At 35.2% G+C, this 18,749-nt stretch overlaps 2 long non-coding RNA genes across 2 annotated transcripts; one reads left to right on the top strand and one right to left on the bottom strand.

Moving 5' to 3' along the window:
- The first annotated feature begins 195 nt into the window (after nt 1-195).
- LOC107795358 (uncharacterized) lies at nt 196-2,722 on the top strand. The gene is made up of 3 exons (XR_012702295.1): nt 196-352; nt 1,233-1,662; nt 2,367-2,722. It is a non-coding gene; the product is annotated as an uncharacterized LOC107795358 (long non-coding RNA).
- Nucleotides 2,723-10,701: 7,979 nt separating this feature from the next.
- On the bottom strand, nt 10,702-12,815 carry LOC107795360 (uncharacterized). Its single transcript, XR_012702296.1, has 3 exons — nt 12,700-12,815; nt 12,360-12,437; nt 10,702-11,392 (listed from the first exon to the last, which is right to left on the bottom strand). It is a non-coding gene; the product is annotated as an uncharacterized LOC107795360 (long non-coding RNA).
- Nucleotides 12,816-18,749: the final 5,934 nt, after the last annotated feature.

The raw sequence follows: 18,749 nt of genomic DNA, 5'->3' as shown, positions 1-18,749 counted from the left end.
CATTTAATTATCTGTTGTGTTTATGCTTGTCGTGAGATGAGAGTCTACCAGAAATAATTTTATTACCTGCACAAAATAGGAGTAAAATATCCGTACATATTATCTCCCTGAACATTACTTGTGGAATTACAATGGTACAAAGGGGAGTGGATTTTGGGCCGAAGTCTTAGAGAGGCTAGTGGATATGGGCATTAAACAAAATGGAGCCCACGAGCCCATAGTGAGGACTCATCTTCCTCAGCTGCCAAGTCATTTTTCTGCAACCCTCAGCAAAATAAGTTCTCGAGTCTTAAAACTACAGCAGCTGCCATTCTCAAAAACTACTTCTCGAGCTTGGAATCAATTCTTCATGGTAAATCTCTCTCCTTTTCTTTGTTTTCTTTTCTTCCTTGGCCTTAAATGCAATTGATTCACACCAAAAAAAAAAATCAAACTTGGGTTTAATGAAACGATTTCAATGGAAAAGTAGTTCTAATCTTTTAATTTCTTATACCCATTTGAGAACTAATAAAGAGATGAAATAAATTTTTGCTCTTTTTGATAATGAGTTCCAAGTTGGGGCCTGCTTAACTCGTAGCAAAGACATATAATTTTCTCAGAGTGCAAAACTCTTAAGAAGTTTGATTTTCCTTTTTTACTTTTTTTTTGGTGATTTAGATACTGTGATATTTTTTTAACTACTGTTTGGTGGTGATTGTAAGGTAATTGTTTCTATGCTCTATCAATTTTGTGTTATGTGGAAAATTTCAGATATTTGGAGAGGGAACTAGCATTAGGGGAATGATTAGTTATTGCAACGAAAACTTACTTTTATCTTCCTAATTACATTAACAATGTGGGAATTAAAATATGTTAACTATGTTGCTCATATTTTACTGTGATGAAAACTTTTTGAGTATTCTGATTTTTTTTGTAAAATTTCTATTACTTTCTTGTGCCTAGAGTTTATGCAGTTTTGTTCCATTACCTGCAAGAGGAAGGTCTAATGGAAACCACCTCTCTACCTACACAAGGTAGGGGTAAGGTTTGTGTACACCCTCCCCGAACCCCACTTGTGGGAATACGCTGGGTATGTTGTTGTTGTTTGTTCCATTACCCGCAATCGCCATATAAAGAGGAAAAAATTTAACTCCTTTTATGTTTCATTGGAAGGAAAAAAGGGTCTATTACCTCTTTGCTAGAGATGCTTATTTTTATTTATGCTCTTAACAATACAACTTCCTTTTTAACAGATCCGATTTTTGAAAATATGACGTTGCTGAAGAGGTATGTGTTGAGATTGTTCATATCATTGAAGTACATCACTGCAAATGTGGTAGACAGAAACAACGGACGAATAGTAGCAACAGCATCAACAGTAGAACATTCAATGAAACAGTCACTGGAGTGCGGTAGAACTTGCAATGCAAAGGCTGCAGCAGTTGTAGGAGAAGTGTTGGCAATGCGTCTCAAAGTGGAGGGTCTTGATCAGGGACAAGGAAACGGGATCCATGTCAATGTAAATAAGGAGGTTGAGAAGAAAGGTTTCAAGAATCAGACAAAAGTTTGGGCTATAGTTAACGGTCTTAAGAACAATGGAGTAAAACTTATTTTGGATGACAATGAAAATGATAGTTCTCACCCCAGCTACCACTAAACGATCCCCTCTTGCACATTCTTAAGGTATAAAAAGTTGAATATTATCTCATGTCAGTAGAAAATTTTATACTAAATATGTAGCTGACTCTAAAGTTAACATGGTACTCTTTTACAGCACAGTTTGCAGTTTCCATATATTTTGTATAACAGATGATGTTCTTTTCCAGAATGGAGGAGAATTTTGTGCTAGCTTCATTCTCAATCATTTTTGTATCTTTTGTCAAAGCACTCCCTTTACATCATCTTGATCCAATTGACTCATTAAAAGTTACAAGCCGGAGTGTAATCATATTACAGTTTTCTAATTGTTGTTTCTCTCATCTTTGGCTATCTTATCATCTTGCATGTTGTTGCTATTGCTTGTGTTACTGCTTCCTTTTGCATGTTTTCTTTTGCCGAGGGTCTATCGGAAACATCCTCTCTACCCTCACAAGGTAGGGATAAGTTCTGCGTACACACTACCCTTCCCAGACGTCACTTGTGGGATTTCACAGTTGTTATCTTGTTGTTGTAGTAGTAGTAGTTATTGTGGTAGTGTTGGAGGCATGGCTTCTTTAATTTAAAGAGGCAATTTAAGAAATACTCCTCATCAAGGACGATTTGTGGTGAATTAGATAGCCTAATGTGTATTTTGCATACTTAGAAAAACAATTTGATTCTCTTTCCGTGGTCTGTACTTCATATATTACAAAACTTTCACTCGGTTCCTTTGCTTTGCTCTTTCGCAGGCTATTATCTCAATAGCAAGAGTTGAAGAAGATGGGAGTGATGTGCCTGGTTATAGAGATGACGAGAAGGGACAGAATAAGACTAACAGGTGCTCGAAATGGTTAGCTGGAAACAGGTTTAAGGCAAAATTTTCATGTTCTTCCGGGCTTAAGTTGGGGAAAAATGGACACAAAAACCGGATATGTCATCTCTCTCTTTATCTCGCTACTGTTTTTACCAGTTTGTTCAGCGTCTATCTAAAGTTCTGTCTTTAAGTTAGCTTAACTCAAAGAAATTGTTGTATCCAGTGTTAGAATTTGTGTTGTAAATTTGTACATTAAATCATTATTGGGACAATAGGTGGCCTTATTTTGCATAGTTGGTGTTTTAGTTGTTACCCTCATTGTCAAGAGCTTATGCATGATTCTGGCTAATGTGCCAAGAATTTGAAATGAGTCCTAAACATTAGTTTGAACCACCCGAAACAAAAGGAAAATTAGGCTAGGAGATTGGCTCATAATCTATCCCTCCGTTGGACCTTGTACCCACGGATGAACTAGACTTTTTTTCATAGCCTCACCTAAGGCAGATAGAACAAAAGATCTTCCCACTAATACTTTCATTCTCCCAGCTATGATACTGGTAAAGGGCTCTCAGAAGAGAATAACTATGTTTGGAAGAATGGAAGTAAAATTGGAAAAATAAGGGTGGTTTCTCTCTTTTGATTAAAAGAATAAAAATAAAAGAGTTGGTGAAGTAAAATGAGAAAGGTTGGTTATTTCTCCACATTGTTATAAAATAAAGACCGTAAAGTAAATAATCGAAGACAAGCATAGAGAGAGATTAATATATTATTCAACTTTAAACTGATCTACATAATGAACTGAAAATTCATCTATTTATAGAAGAAAGGAAGTAGCTACAAGGCTTTTCAAAAAGCAGTTGCGAGGCTTTTCTTGAGTTGCTTGTAAGCTGTCTACATGAGCTACTTGCAACCTGCCTGCTTAATAAGAAGCTGTTGCAAATCATTTCATTGAGTTGCTTGCAATCTGCATGCATCAGCTGCTTGTAGATAAATTTCAACAGAGTACTAAACGGATAATCTTCTTCAGGAAGATTATCTATAACGGAGTAATAAATGAACATCCACAATATAATAGTTTCATAACACTCCTCCTTGGATGTTCATTAAAAGATAATGTACCTCGTTAAAACCTTACTAGGAAAAATCAAGTGGAAAAAATTCAGGCGAAGGGAAAAAATCCTAGCTAAAAACCTTACAAGAAAAATCCCATGGGAAAAACCTTAATAAGGGAAAAAGAGTACAGCGCGTATTTCCCTCCCCCTGATGAAAATATTGTTTCAAATATTTGAGTCTCTGCATTCCAATCTTGTATACCATCTTCTCAAAAGTTGAAGTTGGCAAGGATTTAGTGCACAAATCTGTCGGATTATCACTTAAATGGATTTGTTGCACATCAATGTCATAATTTTTCTGAAGATCATGTGTGTAGAATAATTTTGGTGAAATGTGCTTCGTTCTATCTCCTTTTATAAATCCTCCCTTCAATTGGCTATGCATGCAGCATTGTCTTTGTAGAAAATTGTGGATCTTTTATCACATTCAAAACCACATTTTTCTCGAATGAAATGAATCATTGATCTCAACCATAGGCATTTCCTACTTGCTTCATGAATAGCTATTATCTTAGCATGATTTGAAGAAGTAGCAATAATAGATTGCTTCGTGGAGTGTCATGATATGATAGTAACTCCACATGTAAACACGTACCCGATTTGAGTTCGAGCTTTATGGGGATCAAATAAATAACCTGCATCTGCATAACCAACAAGATCTGCACTACCTTTGTTAGCATAAAACAAACTCATATTAACAGTTCATTTTAAATATCGCAATATATGCTTAATCCCATTCCAATGTCTCCGTGTAGGAGAAGAGCTATATCTTACTAGTAAATTAACAGAAAATTCTATGTCAGGCCCTGTAGCATTAGCAAGATACATAGGTGCATCAATTGCACTGAAATAGGGTGTTTCATAACCAAGGAGTTCCTCATCCTCTTTTGGAGGTCGGAACGAGTCCTTATTCACTTCACATTGGTGTACTTAATGGGTGCGCTTTGTCTATGTAAAAGCGTTTAAAGACACTTTCTATATAGGCAGATTGATGGATAAAGTGTTTGTCTGTTAAATGCTCAATTTGCATACCAAGACAAACTTTTGTCTTTCCAAGATCTTTCATCTCAAATCCTTTTTTAAGATATCCAATTGTCTTTTGGAGCTTTTCTGAGTTCCAACAAGATTTATGTCATCAACATAAACAACAAATATAACAAATTCTAATGTCATTTACCTTTATAAAAATATATGGAAAAATAACTTCATTTATGTAACCCTCTTTCAGCAAATATTACTAAGGTGATTATACCACATGCACCCAGGCTACTTTAAACCGTATAAAGACTTTTGTAATCTAATCGAGTACATTTCTCGAGACTTTGAACTATATGCTTCAGGCATTTTAAATCCTTCGGGGATCTTCATAAAGATTTAATCAAATGAGTCATATATGTTATGACTTGTATCTAAATGGCATGACATCTTCAAGTGTCTGGACTGCTAGTCCGACCCTCACAATCTTTTACAATATTGTACACTATATTATATCAAATGTATTGTCGATGATCATTTCGTATCGGTTCGTAAGCGACATAACTTGTTGAGATCTCATCATTTTTTTATTTTCAGGTACCTAAACTTTTTCTGGAGTTTCATGAAATGTTATGTCGTGGGCTCTTCTAGAGCTCATTTCCTCCTTATTATGATCATTTTGATCATTAGATCCTATCATTTTTCAAGGATTGTTATCTTTGGAACCGATTGGTCTAACACGCTTCATGCGTATAGTAAACTCTATCCTTTTAGGGACCTTAATTTTAATAGGAGCATTTGCAGCTGAAATATAATATTTAGTTTTAGATCAGCAAATGCTTCTGGCATTTGACTTGAATTATCTTCTAAATGAGGATCATATTAATGATAATTCGATTCATATAGCATATTTTTCAGTTGTTTATTCCATTCTACAAATGTTAGAAAAACTAACATATATCCCCAATCTTCTTTGGAAAATATATCTTTGTGTATTGTGGTAGAGAAATTAATCATATACCACACATCAAAAGATAGTAAAAATGTTTGGTTTCTGATCCTCCTTAACCAATTGTAAGGGAGGGACTTATCATATATTGTTGGTTTGATGCATACAAGTGCTGCTATATGCAACTTAGAAAATCTTAGACCAACACATGAAGCTTTGTTCTCATAAGTAATGGTTTAGCCATTAATAGGAGGTATTCAATGCTAAACCAGCTTGGATTTAAACCAACATCATTAAGATGAACTGTCTTGATTTCATAATCTGAAAATTATGCTCTTAATGAGAAAAGCAATTTCAAATGTCAAACTGCAGGTTGAAAATAAACACACATGTAACCATCTCATATATGCATCTACAAGTGGTTCACGTGATAGGTGAATGGGCTCATATTCACCTTTTATATAATTCAGAATCAGGGGCTTAGTCCCAACTTTAGCTGGTATAATCAAGTTATTATGAGAACAAGAAACACAGGAGAATTCTTGAATAATCTTCTAGTTCTTCGTTATACGCTTATCTAAATTCTCAAATAGCTTATTTTAAAATGGCAATGAAAACTTCAAGTTTATCATGGCATGTGCTATCTCTTAGCAAACTTCTGGTTTATTATGGCATAAACTTTTGCATTAGTAAACTTCTAGTTTACTGTGACTAAGTTTGTATCAGTAAATTTCTGATTTACTGTAGTTGCTTTTGCATTAGTAAACTTCTGATTTACTGTGATACATGATATAGTACAAATTGAAGAATAAGACGGGTCACTTCTCACATACATATTATTTTACCCCTATGATTGTGGAAACATGAAAATTTTCAATCTTCCAATCATTTGTAGTCTCAATATGATAGCCATTTGTATTAGTAAACTTCAGGTTTACTACAACATATGTTTTGACCATAATTATATAATATGAATGATATATTTGTATATAAGCTCTTCGAGAGCCTTCATTTATTATCCACAATCTAATATTATTCGGACACTATTGGTGTCATGTATCTTCTAGATAAATAGTTAGCTCTTCAAGAGTTTTTGATACATTTTGTACTATCAAATATTGCTCAGACATTTCTGGTATCATGAGAGAAAATCATAATCAAATGAACAATATAAAACAATTGTTTAAGCACAAGAAAATTCTTCTTCATAATATTTTCCTATGTCGGGAGGAAATTTCAATTGTGCTACTTCTTCAGAAGCAAATTTAAAATACGAAAAATTGAGTATATATTCTCTCAATCATATTGCTTCTTTTGGAGGTGAATCGTAATATATTTACATCAATAGCGCGCTCATATTTACGGCTTTATTAATATTATCACATTCACTTCAGGGAATGGATTAATATTTATAAAAAATTCTCATCCTTCACGAAATCGAACATAATTATCTGAACGCGCAGTAATCACATCAAATTGTGATGCTTCAACCTCTTTTAAAATATTTACTACTTTAGGAGCAAATCAAGACGTGCATGTAATATAGAGAATATTTCTGTAGCTTATCTTCAAATGTAACCATAGAAAGCCTAAATTATCACTTCTGATGGTCATAGGCATATACCACTTCTGGTGGTTAACAAAATTTATTACAATGAGATATATGAAACATAACCCCTTTCGTTAGTTGTATATTTCTTGCAAACTCTGCTGAAGTTTAAGTGGATCTAACAATCTTATCCACTTTGTATAATAATAAGGATGAAAACGAATACCAGAATAGGTACGGTATACGTAGCATATAACTAAGCAAGCGATGATAATGATATTAAATCAAATATAAGCAAAAGGCTCAAATTACTTTATACAAATTTGGCCACTCCAGACATAAGTGATGTCCACATCTCTACCGCTAAGAAGAAATGCTCACCACCTCAAGGATATAATCTTCCTTATGATGCTCGGAATGAACAAGATCTAACCACGGACGTAAGAGCATCGCCTTACATCGGAGATGAACACTTAAATAGAAATTAAATTCGAAGTAAGTGCTCAAAATGGCAGAGTCTCGTGTTGATAACGTGTTATAAAATAAAGACTGTAAAGTAAATAATCGAAGACAAGTAGAGAGAGAGAGAGAGATATATTATTTAATTTCAAACTGATTTACATAATGAACTGAAAATTCCTCTATTTATAGAAGAAAGGAAGCAGCTGCAAGGCTTTTTAGGAAGTAGTTGCGAGGCTTTTCTTGAGTTGCTTGTAATCTGTCTGCATGAGCTGCTTGCAACATGCCTATTTAATAAGAAGCTACTGCAAATTATTTTATTGAGTTGCTTGCAATATGCCTGCATCAGCTGCTTGTAGATAAACTTCAACAAAGTACTAAACGGATAATCTTCTTGAAGAAGATTATCTATAACAGAGTAATAAATGGACATCTACAATATAATAGTTTCATAACACGCATTAATTTTTTCAACTCAGCCAGATTAGCAACAAAAAGGGCGTTCAACATGTCCTGAGGAAGGGCCGCAACCTAAAAGGATATAATATAGGTTGTCTACTCTAACGAGAGAGTTAGTGGCTGATTTCATGTCACGAGTTCGAATATGTGATATATAAGTTACCTAGAGATAATTTTATCGTTGTTCCAAGATTTTCTTGCAGAGATTATCAAACAAGTAAAAGTAAATCATCAATATTTTAACTAAGAAAAGTAGATCAATTAGGCCTCATTTGTTTTTTTAAGATTAAGATGTGTGAATCTGAATACATATCTGAATATTAAGATTTGTGTTAAGATCTGAATATCAATAACTAACACACACACACATACACACACATATGATAATTGGTGGTGGTGATGGCTAACGGAGGTGCTTGTGAATGCTAACTAGAGGCGGTGGTTGGTGATGATTTTGGTTGATGGTGGTGGTTCTGGATAGTAGCTAGTGGTGATTGATAGCGATTATGGTTGAGGATGATGGTGGTGAGTGATGATAATTAATAATGGTGGGTTGTGGTGGTGGGTGATGATAATTATTAATAGTGGGTAGTGGTGGTGTCTGTGATTGAGGAAGCTGATGATGGGTGTTGGTAGTTTATAATGGTGGGCGGTGCCGACTATGCTTATTGATGGTGATAAGGCGGTTGGTGTTGGTAGTTGAGGTGGATGAATGTGTGGTTATGGTTGAGGATGATGGTGGTGGGTGGTAATAGTGGTGGCAGTGATGACGGTTATGGTTGAGGATGGTGGTGGTGGTAGTTGATAATGGTCGGCGATGGCGGCAGTTAGTAATGAATGTGGATGATAGCATCTTAATGAAATTAAGTCTTTATTAGAGATCTTAATCATGCAGACATATTCATACATATTAAGTGGTTGTGAAGTAAAAAAAAAACACTTACTAATTAAGATCTGAATGATTAAGATTAAAATTTAAAAAATAAACGCACTTAATGTATGAGATCTGAATGATTAAGATTCAGACATCCATTAAGTGCAAACAAATGAGGCGTTAGTTCCTCTTCCCTTATGCTCCCCCACTCTTTTATAAGAATCAAACATATTGATAGCTAACCTTTTAGTTTGATTTTCCTTCGGAATAAGTATTACTAACATTTCTTTTCAAACATATTTGTGTGGTAGCTAGGTTAAGTAACACTATAAGGGGTCATTTGGTACATGAGATAAAGATAATAATCTTAGAAGAATTTTGGGATTGTATTTATTTCATGTTTGATTAAAGGTATTAACTAACTTCGAAATTTCATACTAAAATGATGGGAAACATTTTGAGCACAAATTATATATTATGTGCTACAAAGATTTTACCGAAAAAACTCGAAAAAATCCGAAAACCCGAAAAACCGAAATTGAAAACCCCGAGTTTTATTGGTTTGGTTTGGTCTTTAGATTTAATAACCCGACACAATTGATTTGGTTTGGTACTTGCGAAATCCGAAAATCCGACCTATGTACACCCCTACTAACGATGTATCAGAGCAGAACATGCGTAATTTAATATAAAAGATTACATCTTTTTACGTAACGATAACTTTTACCCTATTAGGTAATTTATAAAAGCAAGATGAGTTATTATATGATATAATCAGTTAAACCATATTGCCAGTGTAAAAGTAGTGATCTTGTGAATTATTTTGAGCTTTGAAGATAATATGTAACTTAAATATGCTGCTTAAATAATTTCTTTTTTCATATATTTAACAGAATAGTAAGAGTTCTCAATGTGTAGGAATTCTAGCTTTGAACAACATTTTAAAATTCGATATCTTGACTATTTACTATATCTGGTTTTAAGACTATTTTCTTTTTCTTAATCTTGATAAAAGCTCATTTGCACTTTTTTTAACTAATCACCTGCTTTCGCCCTTAGGAAACTTTTTTTCTACTCTCTTTTTTTTTTTTGCTTTCCTTTTTCTTTTCTTTCCTTTTTCTATCTTCTCTTTATCGAACTTTGTCATAGCAACTTTAGGAGAAGTAGAGGCTCATAATTTTTCATGCCTTTTCATGCTTGTATTCAAATATTCATTATTCAATCTCTTTGCAAATCTTGAAAGAACCCCACATGGGCCTGGCCATAAGTAATCATCACGTCTAAATGCATAAAAGCTCCACATATATATACTCCACATGCCTATGGAATCTAAACAAAAGTATACCATCTCAATAATGTCGAAGTACTAAATAAATGTTTTAAAAAATGAAATAAAGAGTCCGTTTGGATTAGCCGGAAAATAATAGCTTTCAACTTTTAAGTGCTGGAACTTATTTTATAAATAGGCATTTACATATTTGGATAAAAGTGCTAAAACTTAAAAAAAGTTGTTGAAGTATTTGATAAACAAGTGCTAGTAAGAACTTTTTTCTGTTAAAGAAACAGAAATATCCTTAAAGTTGTTAACATTATAAAAGAAGCTGATTACTACAATATATTTGATTCATAAGTAATGCAAATAAAAAATAATTTATATTTTAATTTAATTTAAATTTAAATAATTACTTAAGATAATTTTTTTATTTGTTTGCCAAGAAAATAAAAAGAATAGTTTTTGCTTTGTATATATCTGTATGAGAATCTAATCGATCAATTGCTTTTTTTTTTCTTTCCTTGGCTCAGAAAGTGCTCCGACAGAAGTCAATCACAAACTTAAAAAGCCATCTTATACATCAAGCTAATCAAATTGAAGTTATACACTGATTTCTCAAATTATATAAAAAGTTGGGTCATTATATGCATATTTCAAGAGAACGAAACAAAATAATATTTCTCAATTGGAATGTAAAATAATAAATATTAATGTTTTAAAAGATTCATACAACTACAAGTATCAAGCTTCACAAATTTCATTAGCAATCAAATCGCGAAGACCCATCCAAACAAGATCACTTTGCTCTTCCACATTTTCCGCATTTATATTGTTATTAGCTCTCAAAGATGTACCAACATCAGAATCAAGAGATGGAACATATTTCTCATTCTCAGCTGCTCGGAATGCATCATCCATATTGCATTTCTTTCTAATATAGTTATGAATGACCATAATAGCAAGTACGATGTCTCTTTGAGTGTCAATATGATAGAAAGACATGTCTCGCAAAATAGACCATCTTGCTTTCCAAACCCCAAATGTGCGCTCTACAATATTTCTACAAGAAGAATGCAAATAGTTAAGTTTTTCAATTCGCCCTCTTTGTTCTCGCAATTGTCTTGTTGCACCACGGCGAAATTGTGCTAGGTGATATCTCACATTATCTCTTTTGTATGGAGCCATATATCCCTTCATGTGAGGATATCCTGCATCAACTAGCTAGATAATACTTATTTCCAATTGGACGTGGAAAGTTAAGTTCCGGTCTACAAAGGGCTTCACCAAATATACGACTATCGTGCGCTGCTCCTTCCCACCCAGCCCATGCAAATGTAAAACACATATTAAAATCTACGAGAGCCTAAAAGAGTCTTGTGTTTGACAGCCTAAAAGAGCCTAACGAAGCCAAGACTGAAGTTTTTAAGACTGAAGTTGCTCATACAACTCCTTGGTATGGCATATTGTGACCAAGCTTTAATATGGCCCAAAAAGAATATTCAGGTCCGACTAAAGTTGATTCTAAACAAAGTATAATATGCAAACGAAAATAAAGGATTTAATTACACAAACATTCTCTAGTTTTCACCTTCTAATACAAATACAATCTTTACAGAACTTTGTATATTAAGGTAAAGCAGTACATTTGACAACCAATGTACAGTTTAACTATGAGGTACAAAAGTAACTTTTCTTTTTCACTTTTAATCTCATTATTAGGATCATGGTTATCTCTTACCCTTGCTATGGACAAACTTATAAGCAGAAGATTACTTTTTCTTGACTTGAATTACATATATTGGGAAATTTTTGATAAATTACAATACAAATACTGAACTGGTATCCATTTTTATCACAGAAAAATAGCAGATGCAATGACTCTACATTTACTAACATAAATTCTTGGGACCCCTTTACTTACAAGATGAAAAAAATACAATCTTTACTCCTATTAAGGTAAAGCAGTTGTGCTGGAGTTTGTAAAACAGTTGCTCCATTGGATTGACTAACTCCTTTTATGCGACTAGATGTTTATGCACTAACTTTTCTTCTTTTCTTGTGGAGTATATGTCTGATAATTTCTGATTAACTAATTAGATAAGAACACAGTTAACTGTATAAAAAGAGAGATATTGTAATTTTTGTAAGCACATCGGAGATTTTAAAAAGAAAAATTATTATGGGCATATCTATTAGCCCTAATCTCCAATGGAATTGAAATTAATCCAAAACTTTGAAAACACACTAGGAATTGAAATTCAACAGGAAGATTACTTACTGTGAAGAGACTTTCAAATTGGAGTTGAAGTTGGGGAGAGTTATGGAAGAAGAACGCAGAGGAAGAAGAACGCATACGCTGCAACAGGAATGGACAAAACAAAAGAGACCGTATGTTTTAGGATTTTTTTACTGAGGGGTAATTTCGGGATTAAGAAAAATAATAAGGGATAAGAATGTAATATACTTGGTAAAAAATATCTGGCTTTTAAGCCAATTTCGAAAAAGTTGGGCTTACCCAACTTGTTGGTTTTGGCTTTTTTAAAGCAGATTTTAACTTTTTTAAGCCATTTTTTTAGTTGCCAAACACTACTAAAAGTTAAAAAGTGGTTCAAACTGACCAGCTTTTAAGCCCATCCAAACAGACTCAAAGTCACACCCCCTTCGTCCCTGGCCACACGGGTTCATCGGAATTTCATTCTCCGAAAATCTTATTGTATATATAAGGTCGAGATTATCTTTTGTAAGCATAGATATTGAATCCCCTTAATTCGTTATGTATATTATTTTATATTTTAAATTCCCTTTAATAAATTATGTCTCCGTCAGTGCCCTTCATTACTAATTTCTTTTCCTAGTCAATCTCTATTAAAGTGTTCCATGAAGATGTGTTTAATTAGTTTGGAAAGGACCAACCAACTGAAGTCGTTTTGAGTTGGTGGAATATTCATGGCATTTGTATTATTTATTCACCCAACTCATCATGAGACAAAGGATATATAATATTTCACCCAACCTTGATCAAAAAGGAAATATGAATTTAAAATAGTACCTATTATCTCTTTAAAGCATTAATATATTGGTAGAACATTAGGTGCATTCTAACAAACGATTCTAATCTTCCGTTATAAGTAACCCATTCGTTTAATTTTTTGGACATTTTTCTATCGACAAGGCTACTAACTGCAGTCTTTTGGGGCTAAATCGTTAAGAATATTTCAGTTTGTAACATAAGGTTTAATTATTCAGAAATTACACAAAAAAAATGTTACTATAAGTTATGACTCTTCTCATATTAACATGATGAAAAGTATATTTGTAACATATCAGTAGATATACAATTGTTTGAAATCTTAAAAGCGAAATGTACCGAATATTTTTAGTCATGGGATAGAATACCTTAGGAGTGAACTTTTTGAGATAGCTATCAAATAATTTTTAATCTAAATTTTACCCTAATTTTCTTTATTTTTGTTTCTTTATAACAAACCATTTAACCTTTTTATCGATAAAAAAATTGTAGGACTAAAATGTTACACGATTGGTGTCAAATTGGGTACAATCAGGGCCGAAGCTACATGTTTCAAAGGATGGTCCTTCGTCGGAAAATTACACTGCGTATATAAGTAAACTATTAGATTTTAAAGGTATGTAACATATATTGAATATTCTTTGTTGGAGAATTTTTTTCACTTCTTTTAAGTTTGAACATTCTTGAGTAAATTCCTGGTTTCGCCACTGGGTACAATACAATATTTCTTAATTCTTTCTTTTTAATATAGAAGTTCAATTTGTACTACTGTTTATGATATAGTTATCGACTATCAAGTTTTTCGTAATCGTATCTTAAGCTAATACAAAAATAACTATCCATATAAAGAGGACAGATAAAACTTAATCCCATATTAAATTGAAACAAATTTCTCAAACTAAAGTCTTCAGAGGAAAAATTACAAATAGTAATACAAAATCAGAATAGTAACTTTATCATAAATGACTTATATAGCCTAATTGGAAGGTTGTTATTAAATGCTTCGAGAAGGAGAGAGGGAGAGAAAGGGAAAAGGTAGGAGAGAGAGTGGATTTCTCTTTTTTGATTTTTTTATTATGTGTTCGGTATTCACATAAGGATAAAAAAAAATTATTTTCAAAACTTTAAACTCAAATACCTCTAATTAAGTTTGAGGGATGTTATCGGTTTCATTATTACTCTTCAATATGAGCCTTCAAGAAGCGATAGAGTTGTATAAGTGTGACTTATAAGTTACGAATTTGAGCCGTGATATCAGTCATTTATACTTATATTATGATTTGTGAGAACTGAATTAGTGATTTATAAAAGTTTTGAACCCCCTTAACCACTAAACTATATTTTTGAATTGTATCAAGGGGATCAAAGTATATTATATAATGCAAAATCGAATTTTATCTTATATATATAGTGTAATTTTCCGGCAAAGGAATTCTCTCCGCCCCTAAATTTGCTTTTGCTTACATTTGGGTAGGCTGACTACCTCGCACTACGGATACAGTTATTCTCCAAATCCCGCGTAAACATTGAATATGTCGTGCACCTGGCTGCCATTATTCTTCAATAGAGAGAGAAGACTTTACATGGCATTGATATGTGAGATGATCATCATGTAAATGTCATGTGACACATCATAAAAGACACGTCTTTCCTACAATCTACATCCTACTACTACGTAATTATCGTACAACAACGTGGGAAATGGGCTTAGCTTACTAGGGGTTTGTAGTAGTGGTTCATCATTGTCATCATCACCTTCAATAAAAGGTGTCTTGCACCACTTCTTGGGTCCATGACACCATTCATTCATTCTTTCTTTCTCTTGTCAAACTCTTCGTTTCCTATCACAGTAAATACATATATATATATATTAAGTGAAGCAATTGTTTGACCAAAAAAGTGTTAGAACCTGTTAAATTAATTAATGATGAAATAAAGGATTAATCTTAATTAAAAATAATAAATTCTAGATCAAATACTGTAGGAAATAGGTAAGATGAACGACGTTTGCTAGCGTTGATTAACACGTTTGTACTCAAAGAATACCAATAAATATGATAACATAGACATGCAATAAATGTAGATAATGACAATAAATGTAATAAGAAAGAATTTACCATCTAATTATTATATGATTTGGATGATTCCTTCTCTAGACAACAACGTGGAAAGCAGAGAAGTGAAGATAGTTATAGAATCATTGGATCTTGTGAACAAAGAATAAATAGCATGCACTCGGATAAGATAATCAATGAACAAGACAATTTTTGGAATATCCAAGGAAATATTCCTTACATTCATTTCCAAACCTATCCTACCGTTATTTCTTTACTCCAGTTGCCCGTCCTCGACTACAATCCTCTTGAAGATAGCTTTCCGCTATAATGCCGTGGTCGACCCCGTCCTCGATCCTGTTTATCTACCGTTACCAAGTCACCAAATTTAGACCAATACAGTTAGTTCCTCCGCTTGTTGAGGTCGTGGTCTTCCACGCCCTTGATAAGCAGACTCGGTTTGCGTCCGTCAAAAGGAAATTTGGTCGTGTTGAACGAGTAGAATCGGCCGAGATCAAGAAAACGGCGTGGATAGCGAGGTTGTGGTTGGTATGGCTAATGTGAGGTGACGTCATGGCCACGCACGTCATCATTATGCGTCTTCCCGATGCAGCGTTTGTGCCTTTGCCACTTCGATTTTGGTGCCATTGACGGCCCTTTGCTCCGATTCTTGCGCCACCCAACCCTATAAATAGGTGGAGGGTTTCATTTTTTGGAAATTTTTGCCATTTCTCATTTTGCATGAGTACTGTTCTTCTCTAACCTTCTTCTCCAATTTTCGTTTTCGATTTCTTGCAGCTTCTTCAGTTCTGGTCCTTACTTTCTTACCCAGTTGTTATGTCCTTTTATTTTCCATCCCGCGGCTTCCACGACGTCGGGGTCCTTGATAACGTCTTTCTGATCGTTGAGTTCGGACCCCGACTTTGATAATTGCTATACTTCCGAGTTTGTTCCTTTTAGCTATTGAGTGAATGTACAATCTTGGGCGATGCAGTATCATTCTTGGGTTGTGCATTGTTCGCCTCGGATGCTGAATATCCCCCAGGGAGTAGGGAACTTGATTACTTGATACATGTTGCACAGGATGGCCCTTATGGCATGTATCTATGGTTGCCCTATGATGGCGTTATAAGCGGTGTCTTGGTTCATGACATGAACGTCGTTTCTATGGTGATGCCCCGGTCAGAACGCGTAGCGCTATCTCCCCTTAGGTTCGCTCGACTGCATTGTTAATACCCGTTAGTATTATTCAATGTGGTACTATCTTGTCCTCGAGTCTTATTTGTGTGAGAACTCGAGGGTGGATAATACATGTGCCACTTCAATCGTCTACCATTATTCTTTTTACATCAGTATCCGAAATATGTAAAGTAATGACAAGAGCATCGAAGTGAGAAAAGGTCAAACCGTGGGCATCTGACTTATCGAAGATGATATTGCCTTCGAAGTCATCATAGTATTCGTGGGTGATCGACCGCTTCAGTTTATGTGTGGTGGTGAATTTCACATGGTTGATTGCTGCTTCATCGCCCCCGCTGATGATCATTTGGATGGTGCGGGCGGGGAAGGGTGGCTTTGGAGGGCTTTGGTCTTGTTCTCGTCCGCGGCCGAAGTTAGTTCGTCCTCGGTCGCTCATCAGATCCCTCAGGTGCCCTTGGTTCAGCATGTTCACTACTTCTTACTGTAGGGCTATGCAGTCCTCGGTTTTGTGACCCAACTCCTGGTGAAATTCACAGAGGACAATCGACTTTTGGTACTTGGGTCGGACTTTATTTTTTGCGACCACTTCACCTTTGTGCCAAGCTTCTCTAGAGCGTATACTATTTTTGAAGGAGAAACACAAAATTTGTGAGCAGATAAGAGTGGAGGCATACCTTTTTCGTTTCGTTGAGTCCCTGTATGTAGCCTGGACGACCCTTTCGTTTGTCGAGGAGATGGTGGAATGGTTGTTCTGACATAGGGCTGGTGCATGTCTTGGTTAAGGCGTGGGCCTGGCTGATCTCTTCGACTGTCATTACGATAGTCCTTCCTCCGCTCTGTTTGGACCGATCTTAATCGCTGGGTTGGACCGTTAAGGTCATTATCGTCTGCTCTCACCTCCGCGCAGTAGGCATTATGAATTTCTTCCCAAATGGCAGGAGGGTATTTCCTGAGCCTGCTTAATAACTTCCTGGTCGCTCTTTACCCATTCCTGTTCAATCCATTTTGGAAAGCTGCCACCGCCATTCCTTCTGATACATTCGGTAAGCTTATTCTTACCCTGTTAAACCGAGCGAGTAAGTCCCTGATTCCCTCACAAGGCGATTGCCTAATGGCGAATATATCATTCACCCTGGCCTCTACCTTCTTAACCCCGGCGTGGGCGGTGCCGAAATTGTCGGCCATTTCTTCGAATGTTATTATTGAATGTGTAGGTAATTGTGAATACCAGGTTAGGGATCCCCTTGTTAGGGTCTCGCCGAACTTTTTCAATAATACTGATGGCACCTGCTCCTTTGAAAGGTCGTTGCCTTTTACCGCTGTGATGTAATGAATAATGTGATCTTCAGGGTCTGTGGTGCCATCGTATATCTTATAATACGGTGGCATTTTGAAGGTCTTGGGTATGGAATGCGAGGCTTCCTCCTCACTATACGGTTGTTCGACGATCCGGTCGATATCTCATTTTGGTAGCAGCTTTGGGGCACCCGTTATCTTATCGACCCTTTCTTGATGTTACCTCATCTGGTTGTGGAGTACTTTGTTCTTGTTTTCCATTTCTTCCAATTTCTTTAGGATGGTCGTGAGTGCATAATTACCTATATCAACAGCAGTGTGAGTGTTACCTGTTGGCGGAGCGGGTTGCTCGTCGGCGATCGCTGTGGTATCCGTCTGTATGACGTTCCTACTCGCCCGTTGAGCCGGTTTGTCGAGTATGTTATTTAAAGTGCTTGTCAGCCACTCCTCCAGTAATTTTTCTACTGCTGGTGGTGCTTCTTCAGCTGTGGATGTGGAAGCTCCTCTCTCACATAAAGCGGTTACACTTCCATGAAGGGGAGGTGAGTCACTTCGCGTGGGTGTAACACCCGACGTCACATTCTCGTCGTCTTCTCTACCATCCTCGTTGATGGTGTTTAAGATGCTGGTAGTGACACCCATTATTGCTTTCGGTCTTTCATCTCCATTCCCTGCCATTGTTAGTTTGTGCAGACGAGAAAAAGATGGTTGTCCTTTATGATCTAGAAGAAACTAAAAATTTTAACAAAAAAAGCTCCCCACAGACGGTGCCAAATTATTTGACCAAAAAAGTGATGAGCCTTCTTGTTAAACTAATTAATGATGAAATGAAGGATGAATCTTAGTTAAAATAATAAGTTCTAGATCAAATATTGTAAAAAATAGGTAAGATGAATGGCATTTGCTAGCGTTAAATATCACGTTTCTACTCAAAGAATACCAATAAATATGATAACATGGACATACAATAAATGTAGATAATGGCAATAAATATAATAAGAAAAAATCTACCACCCAATTATTACATGATTTGGATGGTTCCTTCTCCAGACAACAACGTGGAAAGGAGAGAAGTGAAGATGGTTATGGA

The sequence above is a fragment of the Nicotiana tabacum genome, chromosome 18 (genome assembly GCF_000715075.1).
Source record: "Nicotiana tabacum cultivar K326 chromosome 18, ASM71507v2, whole genome shotgun sequence".
Classification (NCBI taxonomy): Eukaryota; Viridiplantae; Streptophyta; class Magnoliopsida; order Solanales; family Solanaceae; genus Nicotiana; species Nicotiana tabacum.
Note: the sequence above shows the minus strand (reverse complement) of the source record. Positions and strands in the feature narration are given on the sequence as shown.